This window comes from Pogona vitticeps, chromosome 2 (assembly GCF_051106095.1).
Source record: "Pogona vitticeps strain Pit_001003342236 chromosome 2, PviZW2.1, whole genome shotgun sequence".
In the NCBI taxonomy this organism is placed as follows: domain Eukaryota; kingdom Metazoa; phylum Chordata; class Lepidosauria; order Squamata; family Agamidae; genus Pogona; species Pogona vitticeps.
The window spans coordinates 126790531-126807099 of NC_135784.1; the positions used below are offsets into that span (position 1 = coordinate 126790531).

The following is a 16569-nucleotide window of genomic DNA, read 5'->3' on the forward strand; positions in this document are numbered from 1 at the left end:
CAGCTTCCTGCAGGCCCGCCGCCATTCTACCGAGAGAGGCAGGCAAAACAGAGGCGGTGGTACCGAGAACGACGCCCAGCTCCCCAAAAGGACTTCCTCTGACCAGTTTCTAGCCCCTTTGGCTCTGCAACAGACTCGAAAGTCCGCGGCCACGTCCTGAAACCTCAGAAACTGATGGGGCTCCGCCAGAGTTCCAGTAACCGGGGCAGGGGCGGGCCTCGCGCTGCCTCAGGGCTGTCTCCCCCCCCCCGCTCCCCACACTCAACGACAGCCGGATTGCTGCGCGGGGGGGGGGGGGTAAAAGGAGTTGACACCGCGCACGGGGCAGAGGAAGAAACGTCCCGCCAAGTCCCCGAGGCCGGAGGATGCTCTGTTCCTTGGCCCAAGACCGGCACCGGCGTCTAGGAGGCCGCCTCCCCTTCGCACCCACGGTGCCCCCGCCGGGTTCTTCATTCGTATCCCAACGAAGAATAACTAACATGCGCGCCCTTTCTAGGCGGCAGCAGCAGCAACGAGCACAGCTCAATATTCTTTTTTGCGCCCAGTATCCGTTTGGTGAGACGAAATCGCCCCTTGCCACGCAACCCGGGTTGCTTTTCCCCGGCCCCTGATCGCTGGTGTCGTCAAGTGCCGTCGACTGATGGCGGATTTAGGCACTGCGGACCTTCCAGCAAGCCCATCATCCACGGCAGCGCCGCTCAGACCTTCCTTGCAAGCCAACTCGCCCTTCCCTGCGCGGAGCCGACCAGCCTCCGCTTGTCTCTCCCTCTCTTTCCTACCGCTTCATCTTTTCCTAGCTTTCCCCTAATATTTCGTTGGCAACTTTCTCTAAGGCAGCCCAAGGCGGCGTAGTGGGTCGAAGGCCGTTCTAAGCAGCAGGAGACCTGGGTTCGAATCCTCACTCCGCCGGGGAAACTCAGGAGGAGCGGCAGTGGTCAAGTCACTCCTTGAACCCCACACATTACCTTGAAAAACACCGCGGGGTGGCTACACCTCGGGACGCCCTTCGACAACACACAATATACGTACTTGCGTCTCTAACCGTTCTGGAGATCTCATTGGCGTTTATCTTGCAGGCGCATGACAATAAAGTTGTTCTTTAGTCATTTAGTCGTGTCCGACTATTCGTGACCCCATGGACCAGAGCACGCCAGGCCCGCCTGTCTTCCACTGCCGCCGGGAGTTGGGTCAAATTATTGTTGTCACAAATGTGGTCAAATTTATGACAATAAAGTAGAGCCCCCCCCCCCAAAAGCAAGGGCTTTTATTTCTTTCAAAAGAAGGCTGCCGGAGTCCAGCCCCACAAGCTCGCTCCCTCCTGAAGCGTCTGAACCCCTGTTGCGTGTCCCCACCACCAACAACAACACGAAAGTCACGGAAGCCTCCACCCGGCCACCGCCCCCTTCGGCGCAGCCCCACAGCGACCCAGCCCAGGGAGCCGTCAACCCCTTTCTCGCCCCTCAGCGGCGGCCCGTCTATCTCTCTCCCCCACACACACACACCCGCCGCCCGGCCATCGACCCACCGACCGACCTGCTCTTCTTCTCTTCCTCCCTGAGTCCTGAGGCTTCGCCCACCCGGCCCATCCTGAGCCGCAGTCAGTGGCAGTGGCGCCGGCAGCGATCCCTTAGCCCGGCGCTGAGTTCTCCGCGCCCCGACGCCGGCCGAGCGAGCGGACGACCCAAACACCCCATGGCCCGGACGCCGGCTTCTTGTAGCCCTCGCCCGCAGCACCGCCGGGCCGAAGGCGGGCCCCCCCCTCCGGCGCTGCAAGCCCCGCCTCTTCCCCACCCGCCGGCGTTAAAGGGCCCGGCGGAGGAGGAGCCGGCGCTGCCTTTCCCCCGAGTGGGGTCGTGGGGGCGGGGGTGGAAGAAGAGGCGACCCTCCCCAAACCAACCAACTCTCCCGGGGTGGCCCGAGCGCCGCTTCCCGCCAGTCCGCGACTCCCCCGTTTTTCCAATCTTGGGCGCGCACCTCAAAACCTCGAGGAACGGCGAGGGTGTCGCCCTGTTGATCTTCTCCAGAAATCCGGTCGAGTTACGGCGAAGTGCCCTGCGCGCGTGTTTCCTCCGAAGGCAGCCCCCACTGAGTCCTGCCGTCGGCTTCCTCCTCGGCAAGTCCGCGCAGGATCCACGGCCTCCAGAGAAATCCGCCGAGGCCTCCTTGCCCAAGTGCTGGCAGAAGGCGACGCCCGTCCTGCCTTGACGGGAGCCAAGGTGTGGGGCCGAGGCGGATTGAGGATGGTGGGCCTTGTAGGCCGGGGGGGGGGGCTTTCAGGGAGCCTGCCTTTAAGCCCTCTTTGCCCTGCCGCCCTGCGATGGCATCTCAGTGGTTTTCTGCAGAAGTTTTAAGATGGGCCACTTCTTAGCTGGTAGCTGGGTTGGCCTCCTGCTGCAAAAGCAAAAAAAAAAAAAAAAACACCAACATGTGTCCTGTTGCCTTTAGCAGGCTTCATATTGCACAGACTGGCATGGACAAATTTTGGAGGCAGAGGTTTATGGGCTCACTGGTTATGATAAAGGGAGTATGACAGAATGGAAGGAAGAGGGCATAAAAAAAATCTTTATTACTGGTGCATTTTTGAAGGATTAGTGAGTGTAATCATCCTTGCATGATATGAAATTGTAGAGAGGGACAGGTATTTCTGCTCTTCCTACTGGTTTTGCCTTGTCAAGAACCCATCAACGAAATCCCTAAGTGCAAACAAAAAGTTCAAAGTGTGCCTTCCTCCCTCAGCAAATGGCCTGGTGTGAAAGCCAGGTAACCCTGAGAAAGAAATCAATTTTGTCTCTGTTCTCACAAGCAACTGTTAGAAATGTGTGAATATCATCAGCTGGTGGGCAAGGAAGATCAAATGGGTCATTTCCTAATGGGTAAGACAATATAAATCTCTTCAGAGAGAAAGATGGATACCCAGTTTCCAAAGCCCATTCTCTCTCTCTCTCTCTCTCCCTCACTCACTCACTCTCTCTCTCTCTCTCACACACACACACACAAAACAAATGATTTCCAAAGCCCATTCTCTCTCTCTCTCTCTCTCTCACACACACACACACACACACACACACAGAGAGAGAGGGAGAGAGAGAGAGAGAGAGAGAGAGTTTTGTGCTGAGGGACATGAAGTGATGAGAAAGTGGGGGCTGTGGTTTAAGTGTGTGTGGCTTATTCACACATGAGGCTGGTCAGCAAAACAGAATATATATATTCCATTTTGTTGACCAGCTTCATGTGTGAATAAGCCACTCACATTTAAACCACGGCACCCACCTTCTTATCACTTTATGTCACCTCACCTCAGCACAAAAGTTTTCTGTGTGGACTTTCACACAGTTCCCAGAATCATCAACTGATGTGTAATCAAGTGTTGGGAGAGTAACAGTGCACCCCTAAGCTTGTGTACTGAAAAAAGTAGGTTTAAGTACATTTGGTGAGGTTTACTGCTTCTATGTAAATATGCTCAGGATTGTAACTGAAAGATGCAGTTCTCTACATTCTTACCTTGGCTGTTAGGTCCCACTGAATTCAGTGCAACTTGCTTCTCAGTAGACACTCCTAGGATTGCTCAGTAAGGAATCCATACAGATCTGTTTTGAGATATTTAATAATAAATGTGTGGTAGAGATTCGTGGGCAGTTGGTGTTATAAAAAAATGTGCCACCAATATAGTTGCAGAGCCAGAGGTTGGGAATTCAGTTCCCCACTGTTCTTCTTGGGAGAAAAGCCAGCCTGTATAGTCATGGGCAAGTTGCAGTCCCAGGGCACTCCCGGAAGAAGAAATTGTTCAACCACTTCTGAGTATTCTCTGCCTAGAGAAGCCCAGAGAAAGTCATTGTAAGTCCAATCAATTTGACAGCATGCAGGAAAAAACCAACAGAAAGAAAGAAACCCCACTTCCCTGTGTTTTCTCTCCTACCCAATTACCTCCAACAATCTGTATTTTTTTTTATTTCAAGCTTAAACTTTTAGGTCACATGTGCCCCTAAACACACTGCTGGTCTGCACTGCTTGCACTTGAGGATCTCAAGAGATGCCAGAACTTCCCACAACATCTCAAAGTATGGTTCTTGCACTGTTGTATTTATGTGCTGCAGCAGAGTAACCTCGGTCCCTCCTTTTGGCTGGCAGCACAGCCTGTTACTGCTGAAAAGTGATGTGAGCGGTGAAGTCCTAGAGAGAACGCACAGCATGCTCACTGCAGCTTTGCATGCTGTGTTCACAATCACCCGCAGAGCCTGCTCAAGTGAATTACTCTTTGGCAGGTTGACAGCTGAAGGGGATTACCGAACAACATGGTCGTTTGCACTGGGGGCTCATGCTGGGAGGAAGGAAATGTACAACAAGGAGGAAGATAGTTTTCCGGGCGGTGTGTGTGCTTACAGGGAGCCTGTGCTGCAATTGTTGCTCCCTAGAGATGTACACAAAGTGACGCCCATTCTTGGGCAGCATGCTGCAGCACACTGGCATCCTTTTGGCCAGCCTGTGACTCCATTTGCAGTTACTGTTGGAGCAAGGAGGCACTGGAGTCTTCAAGAAACACTGCCCCCGTTTCATAAAACTTTAAAAACAACAACAATTAGCCAGAAGTTAGAAAAATTACTTTCTCAGACTCCCGCAGTTGTGATCATGCTGAGTAGGGTATTCTGGGAGTTATAGTCCAGAAGTCAAAATGCAAGAGTAGGTGATGACTTTATTAAATACTTTATTTGTTTATTTGTATTTTGTTTTATTTAGAGGCCATATTTCTTCCAATAAAGGGGATCCAATAATAATATGTGCCATGAAGTCCATTCTGACTTGTGGTGACCCTTTTCAGGTCTCTACCTTTTCTAGGAAGAGAATACTCAGAAGTGGTTTACTGTTTGCTTCTTCCGGGGGGCACCTCGGGACTGTGCAACTTGCTCAAGCCCACACAGGCCTGTTTTACTCACAGAAGGTGCAACAGGGAATCAAATTCCCAACCTCTGGCTCCATAACTAGATACCTAAACCACTGAGCTATCCAGCCAGTTGTCCTTTATTGGAGACTTTTATTAAAATGAGGTTGAATGGCCATCTGTCAGCAATGCTTTTAGGTGCGAGTTGCTGGACTGGCAGAGGGCTGGACTGAATGACCCTTGGTAGTCCCTTCCAGCTCTACAATTCCTTATCTGAGACCAAAGTAATAAAAAGAGACATGACTGTGAATATCTTCCAGACTTCTCCGCTTGTGTACTGCTGCCTAAATGCAGTGTGGAAGGGAAGTTGCATAAGCATCCCCTCCACTCTGGCAGGCTTCCAATTGTGTGGCCAGTTGCATGCATGATGACTCGTGTAAGGAAGGACATATGACAGAAGGGAGCCTGGCAGAGAAAAACAGGAGGGTTGTGTGCTTTTTCTTTAGTTCCACATTAGTTCCAACAGCAACTGGAGATTCACCTGGCACACTCGCTGGGAGTTTTTAAGAACATGCTGAAGACTTGGTTCTTCTGGCAGGCCTTTCCCCTTTCCAATGCTTAGTTCCCTATCTCTTACCATCTTGGACTTTGCCTATATCTGTGATGTTTGATATTGTTTGTTTGTTTTAATTTTGTTTTATATTCGGACTGTAAGCCACCCAGAGTAGATTCATTGAATTTAGATGGGTGGGGGTAAAAGCATAGATAGATAGATAGATAGATAGATAGATAGATAGATAGATAGATAGATAGATAGATAGATAGATAACATTATAATGATAATCATGTTCTGTCAAATCCATTCTGGCATAATGCAACCCTGCTCGCAGTTTTCTAGTTACAAAATATTCAGAAGTAGTTTATCAATCCTTTCTTGGGGGGAGTAGAACATTGAAGAACATTGCATGCAAATAACTGTATGAATGCATAGATTAGATTAATGGCATATACGTACATGCGTTTACATGTGAACTTCCTTGAAAAGAGTTTATAACCATCCTGTACAGATTTACTGAAAACAAGCCTTTCTCCGCTACTGCCTGTCATGTTACTTTGTGCAACAAATCTTATATTAATAATTATGTGTTGTCAAGACACTTCTGGCTAATGGCAACCCTTTCTAGGATTTTCTAGGTACAGAATGCTCAGAAGTGGTTTATCATTTCCCTCTTCTGGAGCTACTCTGAGATAGTGCTGCTTTCCTAAGGCTACGCAGGTATTCTTCTGTCAGGAGGCACAGTGGAGACTCAAAAGTCTCAACCTCTTGTTCCACAGTCAGTACCCAATTCACACTAGTGCTCAAGTCTGAGACAGGCTGCAGTAAATTTTTTTAATGTGACTTATTCTTTGATAACTCACTTTCCTTTTAAAACAAGTGAGATCTGGACAGACCAACAGTAGAGACTTGCAATGTTGCCAATGGTCTAAGCGGGGGAAACAGTCTGAACACACCTTGTTCATAGGCAACCAGGATTCCACCCATTATCATGATGAGCAAGATACAAATTGAAAAATGTGAACCCATACTACCTCTTTTGACTCTTTAGTGGAGAGATGAGCAACTTAAGGGCCCTCGGAAGTTGTTGGACCACAATGCCCGTCATCTTGAACTGTTTTGCCTGTTACAAAAGGGAACTGTAGTCCAACCTTATCTGAAAGACCTCATGTTGTCTCTCCTCACCCCATCAATCTTTTGAACATTTTGTTTTAGAGCAAAATTCCCAGGGCTGAGTGGGGATGAAATTAGGTCCAGCTGCTGGACAAAGAAACTTGCAATCGATTTTAGGGTTCAGGTTAAAAGGATTGTTTTCCTGAAATGAGTACAATGAGGGTGAAACATGGAGTTGCCTTAGAAGTAAAGAGAACAGACCTTCGTTAGCTAGTACAGGAGACAGAAGGTGCAATCAGATGGCTCCAAAGGGTCACTTAGACAGAGCGACCTCATATGTCCTTCCCATAAAGAGACCCTTCCATCTGCAGGAGAAATCACTCCAGCCCAGCCAGAAAAAGCAGAAGCTCTACAGCTGAACCAAAATGGGCACAGATCTGGGGTCAGGCTGGAGTGCAGTTCCCCATGCACCACGTGAATATTGGGAAATCACAGTTCAAAACAGTGATCTAGTTCCTCGTGTGATCCCACCTAGAGTTAACAGCTTACCAAGGCCCTTCCATCTCATGCCTAGGCCATGATCATCCTTGGCAGATCATGGCAAGCATTCCAGGGGGCAGGTGGGGTGGGCAAAGAGAGGCAAAGAACATTGAGAAATGGATGGATTTCATCTCTTGAGGCTCAGGGGCCAAGGCAGAATTACCCAGACTGGGAGATTTGATCATTACCAAGGAGGGAGGATCCAGAAAAGGCGAGACAAGAGGTGAGAATGAGGCCAAAATCTCTCGGTTTCCTGTGATATTGGATTAACTGAAAAGTAAACAGTCCTTTGGTATGGATGGGATAGGAGGAGATTTGTTGTGTGGCTGCTCACTTTTTCTGTGATGGAGAAAACACTCTTGACTTTTTGTTGCCCATTTGGATAAAAATTCATAAACTGCCAGTAATCCTGTAGTTGATGTCTTCCATTGGTCTGGGGTGGGGTTTTTTGTGTGTTTTTTGTTTGTTTTTTGTTTGTTTGTTTGTGAGTTATTTTTCACAACATCTCCTAACACCTGAAGAGCGTTTTTCTCCTGAAGCCTGTTTGCATAAAACATCCAGTTTGTTCAAGCAAATCTATCCATGGAAGTATTCAAAAGAGACACCCGTGGGCCAGGCAGAACAAAGACGTTGCACAGATAATATGTTTTGTGTAATCATGTTAATTAGGAAAGCACACTGTTCCCATCCCTGTGAGTCTGAGGTAATTTGAACATCCAGGGTGGCACGTAGTCCAGTTCTCCACATGACTAGACACAGGAAGTGCATAAGAGAGACTCGTTCACATGTTCCCCACACCAGCTTTCCCCTGCTTTAGAAAACAAATACAAGAAGGTCAGGCTAGGACTTAAATAAAATGAAAGTGCCCCTTTTCTCCCTTTTCTGTTTGTGTATACCAGAGCTAACCTGAGACATTTTGTTGCCTGAGGCAAAACAGCCCATGGCATCTCAACAGCAACGTCTCCATGCCAGAGGACCACCATGTTTGGGGACAACATTCCCCAGAAAGCCAACTCGAATCTTTCCCGAGACAAAGGCAAAATGTTTGTGCACATTTGGTGGTGGAGGATGAGGAAAGGATAATTTTTAACAGGGGTTGTATAGCTTAGTTAACATGTTATGGTCACCTTTAACTGAACTTCCCGAAACAGGATAGCTTCAAATGTAAACAAATGAAGGAAAAACCAGTTGAACAAAAATGCCTTATGAACAGAAAAATGGGAATTGTTGTAAATGATGGTCAAGAAGGTTTTTGTTGTTGTTGTTGTTTTTATATAATGTGAAGAAAGCTCACACTTGCCTTTTAAAAAATATATATTGTTTGGTAACAAAGGATGCAGATCTGAAACAATGAGGTGTCGTAAGAAATTACCACCAGTTTTCTGTTCTTGGGCTAGATGGAATGTGGGGGGGGGGGGGCGAGAGTCAGATCCTTGAGCAGCTTGTTTCTCTTCCTGGACTTTTGTCATCCCACCTTAAAGGGGGGAGCTGGTGGTTTCACCCAGCAACATTCTGTGTATTTGCTCAAGAGCCCACTTTTCCATGTCCATCTCTTCTGTGTGCTATGATTGGATGGTAATGGCATGGTAATAGTGGAAGTCAGGTGAAATCTATCTGATGCAGGTATTTTGGCCCCATGAAGAAAAGAGGGGAGGGCTCCTGGGCCCTTTTTACTCTATTACATTCTTATCAATTTTTTGTTTTAAAAAAATTACACTAAAGGCAATTAGTAACTTTACTTAAAAAAATTAAGGAAAACCATGGAAAATGACCATTAAAAGCTAATTAAACAAAAAATCATTAAAATTAAAAATCACTGCTTTTATGGAAAAGAGAAGTGTTAGGCATCTAAAATTTTATTGATTGATTGATTGATTGATTGATTGATTGATTGATTGATTGATTGATTGATTGATTGATTGATTGATTGATTGATTGCATTTATACCCTGCCTATCTAGTCGAACGACCACTCTATGATCTCTTCCATATTCCTATTAAAGGTATGGGGACCCTGTCTTTCTCTTCATGTGCTAGCTCCCTAAGGAAGTGGAGTTACGAATCCATATCCTGAGCAGAGCATGACAGAAATCTGCAAGGCCTGGGCTGCAGTGTCATTGCGACAAAGAGGTTGAGGTAGGGCTTACCTCAGTTTCTCCTCTGAAATTGCCATAAGTGCTGTACATCCTGTTAATGCCATTAATATAATATGTTATTTAAACAATCAGCAACATGGAAAGCTATCAAACACAGCTTTTGCTAGTTGGAAAAATAGGAGAGAACAGAATTGAACACATATACACAAAAAACACTGCCATAAACATCAGAAGTTGTTCTTTTCTTATTTGGGCTCTAAAGTATTCTTCTCCCACCAACCTAGTGGTTCGAAAGCATGCAAAATGCAAAAAAATGCGAATAGATAAATAAGTACCACTATGGTGGGAAGGTAATGGCCTTCCATGTCTAGTCGCACTGACCACGTGACCACGGAAGATTGTCTTTGGACAAACGCTGGCTCTACGGGTTGGAGACAGGGATGAGCACCACGGCCTAGAGTCGGACACGACTGGACAAATTGTCAAGGGGAACCTTTACCTTTTAAAGTATTCTTCATACTCCGCACGATTAAGAAGGAGCAAAGTTTTAAAGAGCCTGACAAATCTGTAAAAAGAAAAAAAGTTGGATAGCAGCACATTTCCTAAGCAAAAATCCTGCTTTCAAATCATTTCTAGCTCTCTTGAAAATAAACCATGTTTATCCTTGGAAACGACACCTGTTGAAATACTGCCTGTAATATACAGTATGACTCCCTTTTCTGCGAGATCAGTATCCTCTGATTCCCAGTCTAAAAATATTAACAGAAAAATCATTGGGACCGATCCCTTGCAGATACGTGGGGCCTTGTGTTATTATGCAGGTATAAATGTCCTCTCTTGCACCTGATCCACTGTAGAAGTTGTATGATCATGGTAGTGGTTGGATGAAACCTCTCCCTGAGTGCTTTTTTCCTACTTGAAACACCAGCCTCTCAAACGGCTCATCCAGGTCTAGGGGAACATTTGGCCCCCATGCAGCCTGCTTTATGTTTTTCTCTTACCCCTCTTGAGCCCAAGGCATCTTAGGGAATTCAACAGGACTCATATTGTAGAGAACACCTCATGTTACCTCACTGCTGGTATGCCTGCACATAGTAACGTGACTACAACTTCAAATATTATCACTATACCTAGTAATTCCATCACATCTGGTACAAGAAAGCACAAGTCTCTGTGATGTATATGGGGGGGGGAATGGAAATGTTGGCTGCCCATCTGCATCAGATGGCTCATTTGCTTTTAGCATCTGGGTCATACCTAGTTCTTGTACGTTATCAGAATGTGGTGTTCTTCTCTATTAGGTCCCTCTTGCAGAACAGTGTGTGTCTGTGTGCAGCTCTGTATGTCTTGTTTACCGAGAACCAAGCCTCATTTCAGCCTCACGCCTCTGAGAAATTAAGGCCTCACTTCTGAAAGGCCATGCCACAAGGTGCCAACAAAGGCTTTTTCACACATCAGGCATCAGTTGGCTCTTGCTTTACATCAGCCTACAGAATAATGCCACATCTGCTTTTTTTTTTCCACTCTCTGTTTCTCATATTCATAATGGGTGAGCTCTAATGCCTGGTGGAGTAAGGCGGCTTTTACCTCAGGCAGCTGATGTGGGGCATCACCAAAATAAAATAAATTAAAACTGGTCAATTTAATGATGTATTATTTTCACTCCAAGGGCGAGCCAGTTGTGCCTCATAAGGTACAATGTCTTGGCCAGCCCTGGGTAGCAGGCACCCTGACTGGATGAGGATAATCTCCCCTTCGTTGTTATGCTTCTTGTAGGCACATATCTTAGGTTGTCCTGGAGCATGACAGAAACCCAAAAATATCTTTAGACTGCAATCTTAAGCACACACTGATTAAAGAACAAGCCCTGTGAAGCATGGGAGGAATGACCCTCTTGGTAAACACACACTGGATGACAGTGTTAGTGCCTCATGTAGAGATATCCCACCTTTATAACACCACATGGCTCTTCCTTTTTCTTTGCTACAATATAGACAGCCACAGAAATTCTACCACATGATAGATTATTTTCTTGAGAGCTCATACTCCATCAAAGAATTGAGGTGCTGTCTTTAATAGCTTTGAAACGTGTTTGTTCAGGATAATGTTGCAGGGGAAATGCTGGACTGTATTGTAGAGATGTTTATAAAGTGTGTGCTGGACAGTAAAGAAAGCTGACAGGAAAAAATTGTTTTTCTTTAAAAGTAGTCCTGGAGAAGAGCTTTGTGCGTACCCTGGACTGCCAGAAAAACAAAAAAGTGGGTCCTTGATCAAATCAAACCTGAACTGTCTCTGGAAGCAATGTTGAAACTGAAGCTGTCCTACTTCAGACACATAATGAGAAGGCAAGATTCTCAGGAAAAGACAATAATGCTGGGAAAAGTGGGAGGCAACAGGAAAAGAGGAAAACTGACTACAAGATGGACTGACTCCATAAAGAAAGCCACAGGCTTCAGTTTACAAGAGCCCAGCAGGACAGGTGAGGATAGGATATTTTGGAGATCATTCTCTTGTATGGTCACCATAAATCCGAAGCAACTTGATGGCACATTACAAAAATATCAGAAAAATTAAATTAATTATATGTTGGTTATTTTATTAGTAGGATACACTGTTTTAAAAGGGTTACATTCTCCCCTCTCTGTTTTGAGGTTGAGCTTTATATTTTGAGCATTATATTATTGTGTAATCTGATTCTGTTAAAAAAGTAGAATTTTAAAATTACTTTTTAAAAAATGACGAGAATGGAAAAAAGAGGGGAATATTCATCACCTATGTATTCTTGTTTCTGCAACAGTAGAATAGATGGAACAACCTGTACAAAGGCCCCTTCCAGTTTTATGATTTTATTGATTAGAATTAAAAATGTGCCAATGGAGAGGCTGTGGTGCCAGGTCAAGCACTTACGAAGGCTGCCCTCTGCTGGCACTGACATGAATACAATTCTTGAGAAACAACCCTCTCTCACCACACCCCCCCCCCCAAAATCTGTGCTAATTCATGACAAAAAAGAAAGAAAACATCTGCTGCGTAGTACCTTTATTGGGATCAGCCAAAATGCCATTCAAGTGTGCAAGATTTTGACTCCTTCAGGGCTCAAGAGTGAGGTGATGAACTACAAAACTAAATGAATAGCTAAGGGGAGAGAAAGGAAAGTCCACCTAATTTAGTCAGATGCAGTAGACATACACTCTTAACCAGGATTGATTGATTGATTCATTGATTGATTTTTACCCTGCCTTTCTCCTTTAAAAAGGCACAGGGCAGCTTACATTTTTCAAAGACAGTATTTAAAGCTAACAAAGTATATAAATCCTTAACAGGTTCAAACAAATAATATGATGAAAACATAAGCAACAGTAAAACCCATTCAAAACAGTTAAGACATAACAACTGATATTTTAAAAAAAAAAAACCCACTCCGCTGCTGGTCACTCAAGGAAAACGTGGCCTGAAGAGAAAGGCCTTTGCCTGCTTGTGGAAGGACAGCAAAGAGGGGGTCCGGCCTGCCCACCCCCCAGTAGCGAGAGGCAATGGAAGCTACAATCCTAGGAGCATCTAGACAGCCACAAGTCGCCCACGCCTGTTCTGGAGACTTTACTGTCCCAGTGAAAACACGACTTAATCCACATCTTTTCCTGAACCTTCCAGAGTGAGGTCTTTGATGAAGAGCAGGTGTGTGCCAGACTTGCAGGCTCTCTTTTGGTTTTTCTTTCAGATTCTGAGGGTTTGCCAGAAAGATACCAGTGTGTAATTGGTTTTGTTGGAGAGGAGCAATGCAGTACCAGTTACAAATGGCAACTCGAGCCATTTGCCTCCTGCAGCCAGTGAGTTCGTCTACTTTGGAAAGACAGGAATGCAGAAGTACAAATCCACATCTGACTTACCACCAAACAGGGAGCCCAGCTGACTAATGGGTGGGCCATGTTTCCATTGTTGCCATCATCAAATAACTGGAAAGAGAAAACTCTTGCTGGAAGGCTGCATCAGTTGATCAGTAGACCTATTCTTCTGCTAGCCTCTCTTGGACTGGAGTTTCCTCCAATCAGAAGGCAACGGGAAGTACAATGCAGACCAGAGGTGCTGTAGTAACCGACATTAAGTGTCAAAAATGACTCACATCATATTCATTTGAATGAGCCCTCATGATGGAAAGTGGAGATCAAAAAATCCTGCCCGCTGTGGACTCTTCCCAAAACATCCCTTTACCTTCTACTTGTGATACGGTTGGCCTCAGACTGTCAATGATTCCATGACTGAGGAGGTGGACCATCCCCTTCACAATCTCCACTTCTGTTCTTTGCCATGAAGCAGTGGAGGCTAGGAGCACACTTTCTTGACCCTTTTTTGGGGGGAAAGATTATTCCCCCCAAACCCCATTCTTGCCTACTTGCCCCATAGAACAGAAATGCCCATGGCATTCTGGGCTAATCAGCTGTTTTATTTGCCTCTTCCTAGACCCGGCTCTGCCATGAGCCACAGCGAGGTGGACCACCTCAGGCAGCAAAAGCTGGGGGTTGTGGAGCAGCAGCAACTGGCCAGCTTCAGGTGCAGTGGTAGATGCTGTCCCATCTGTCTTGCTGTATGAAGATTGGTTGTGTAGTTGTGTGATCCAGTTGCAAGTCTATCCAGGCTCTGAGTAAGCAATGGGAACCAGGACACTGCCTTGATCTTGGCTTCAGGCCATGAGAGCACTTGAGGCAGACATGTCCCTTAGTTCCAAGGCAAAGAAGTGTTCTCTCAGGATAAGGGTCCCAAGTGGTCCTGGAGTGTGGGAAGGTCCTGTCTGTTAGGAATGGTAACTTTTATATTGGAAAGAGGCCCAACTGGAAAAAAATGAATAGTTGTGTGTGTCACACTCTAACCAAACTCAGCAACAGGCAATAGCCCTTTCCTTCCCTTTGTCATGGGGGCCACATTTATGTATTCTTGACATTATTACATATGATTGGCACTGGGCTGCCCGCTGTACTATTTCATTGTCTGAGAATCTTTGCAGCCTTCAAAGAGCTGGAGGGATCAACTGGTGCGTTATAATTTCTGGAGAGAAACTGAGGTATCAGCAGGTTCTGAGATATGTGCAGGAACAGAACTTCTCTTCTCTTCTCAGCCTCTGTTAGTTCGAATCTTAGTTGATGTATTGGTTGTTGATCATTAGTCACAAAGTATTGTGTGGTTATCCGGTGGGGGCACAGAGGTAAACTAGTCACCTATGGGGCACAGATGCTTTGGGCACAAAGATTCTTTTTTTCATTCCCTTTATCCAGTTGTCAGAGGTCAAGCCTGGCATGCAGACTGGCAGGCAGCGTGAGAGTAGCCCGTGTAGGCCCTTTAAATCTACTAGTGGGAAAAGAGGGCTAGCTGAGTTCTCTAAAGTAGCTTATGGAACAGGAAGTGTGGCTTTCCACATCCTCCTGCATTGGAGCTCCCATCATCCCCACCACCAGCTGTGCTGGCCATGGCTGATGGGAGTTGTACTCTGGCAACATCTGGAAAGCTACACTTTGCCCACCAAGGTTTAAGAGGTCCTATTGCAATCTTTATTAAGGGTGATGTTCCCTGGAGATATGGCAGCCCCATGATTCACAGATCTGAAGAGGAAATGTCTTCAAGGGGTGGTCGTGGAGGAGGACACCATTGCAAGACTTAACCTGCTAATAATGGCAGCCAGGTTCTACTAGAAGAGGACTTGCAATCAGCCCCCCCCAGCTGTTACACTGAACATCTCTGCTGGAGAAGGAAGCTTGTGAGGTGCTGCCACTTTTTGCCTCTGGAAAATTATTGTCAGGATAGGAGGTCTGTGCATTGCCTTTCCAATACACTGTTTAAATCAAAGGTAGGGTGAAGCTGCCTCTGGTACTCCTACCGGTTAAGGAACACCGCTGCCTTTGTGGTGCTGTCCAGAGTGCTAAAGAAGCAATATGCTTCTTGTTGAGAAAGCAAGGAAGCAGAGCTGCTGAGATAGCCCTACAAGGAAATGCATCTTGATCCACAGCCAGTGTTGTATGTGGGATCTCAAGGCAAAGAACTGCAGCTTGGATTACTACACTGACACCCTGTTCTTGCAATTATGGGTACATTCACACGGCCACTAACCTTGGAGCGACTGCTTGAAATTGCTGTGTTCTGAGAGCTTCCTCATGTATGGTCATAGAAATGCTTGGTTCTGTGAATCTGAATTTGACACATTGATTCCGTAACGTAATTGCTGAGACTGATGATCTTACGCATTTATGTTTTTAACTGTTTCAGTTATATATTAATCTCTCTCTCTCTCTCTCTCTCTCTCTCTCTCTCTCTCTCTCTCTCTCTCTCTCTGTATGTGTGTGTGTGTGTGTGTGTGTGTGTAAAAATTTATCAAATAAATGTCCTCTTTCGCTTTCATGTGATCACCAACCTTAGACCCTGAGAAGCCTGCCATAACTTTAAGAAGAAAGATCATACTTAAGGATACAGATTTTACCTCCCATGCAAGGCACAAAGAGGCAGTACATGGAATTACTTTTCTTTCCACGTGGTTTTCAAAGGTGTAAGGCCCTCTTGTGCATTTGTTCCGTTTTCCTCTGGCACTGATGCTTCCCTGCCAGTTGAACGCAGCTTCTCCCTGAATCTACTTGAGAAGTTTCCAAGAACAAAAATTGGGGAGGAGGCTTATTTTTACAAGGCCCCATCTGATTAATAAGCCCTGACTTGTTTCAGAGGAAACCACATTTCTTCCAGAGCATGCTGGAGAAAATGCTATATTCGTTCAGAGCTGACTTTTTTTTCTTTCACCCCCTTTGTTTCTTCATCCCTTGCCTGTTCTGTCTCACTTGTATCCCTTTCTCTGTGGCAAGACAAGAAAGGTATTAAGCAACCTGCCTGAGGGTGCTTTGGCACAGGTGAAAACAATGGAGCCTGCACAGCATTTGGCTGCAGAGATGGTGCTCAAGAGGCAGCCACCTAGAGTGGTTGCAATGACCAGATAGGCAGGGTATAAATAAATAAATAAATAAATAAATAAATAAATAAATAAATAAATAAATAAATAAATAAATAAATAAATAAATAAATAAATAAATAAATAAATAAATAAATAAATAAATAAATTGTTATCTGTGTGCAGAAGGAAGTGAGTGGAAAGAAAAAAGCAATAACAATACCACCCTTTTTTCTCCCCAACTAAAGGTTGGTAAGAATGAGCATTTTGGGTAATGAGCACAAAAATTGTATCCTACATACGGCAACCATTGATTTAGTTCTACATCCATCTCCCTTTCATTATAGCACTCTGGCTTAAAACTGTGTTTTAATTTGGCTTTGAAAGAAGTTGGCCTGCAGTGTAGATGTTTGCATTCTTCGTGAGGGATTTTAGTGGGTGGGGAGTGTTTGGGGATTTTTTATGTGGGT

General features: G+C 45.5%; 1 protein-coding gene across 5 annotated transcripts in view; it reads right to left on the minus strand.

Moving 5' to 3' along the window:
• Positions 1 to 2114, minus strand: part of PIK3R5 (phosphoinositide-3-kinase regulatory subunit 5) — a 61018-nt gene extending 58904 nt beyond the window's left edge. For 2 of the 5 annotated variants that reach the window (XM_020796318.3, XM_020796315.3), the window contains exon 1: positions 1534 to 1768. The gene's annotated coding sequence lies outside the window, so the exon portion shown is untranslated. Of the gene's footprint in view, positions 1 to 1029; positions 1474 to 1533; positions 1769 to 1974 lie in introns of those variants that run through there. The other 3 variants (XM_078385906.1, XM_020796316.3, XM_078385905.1) reach the window with 3 other exon arrangements.
• Between the last annotated feature and the right edge of the window lie 14455 nt (positions 2115 to 16569).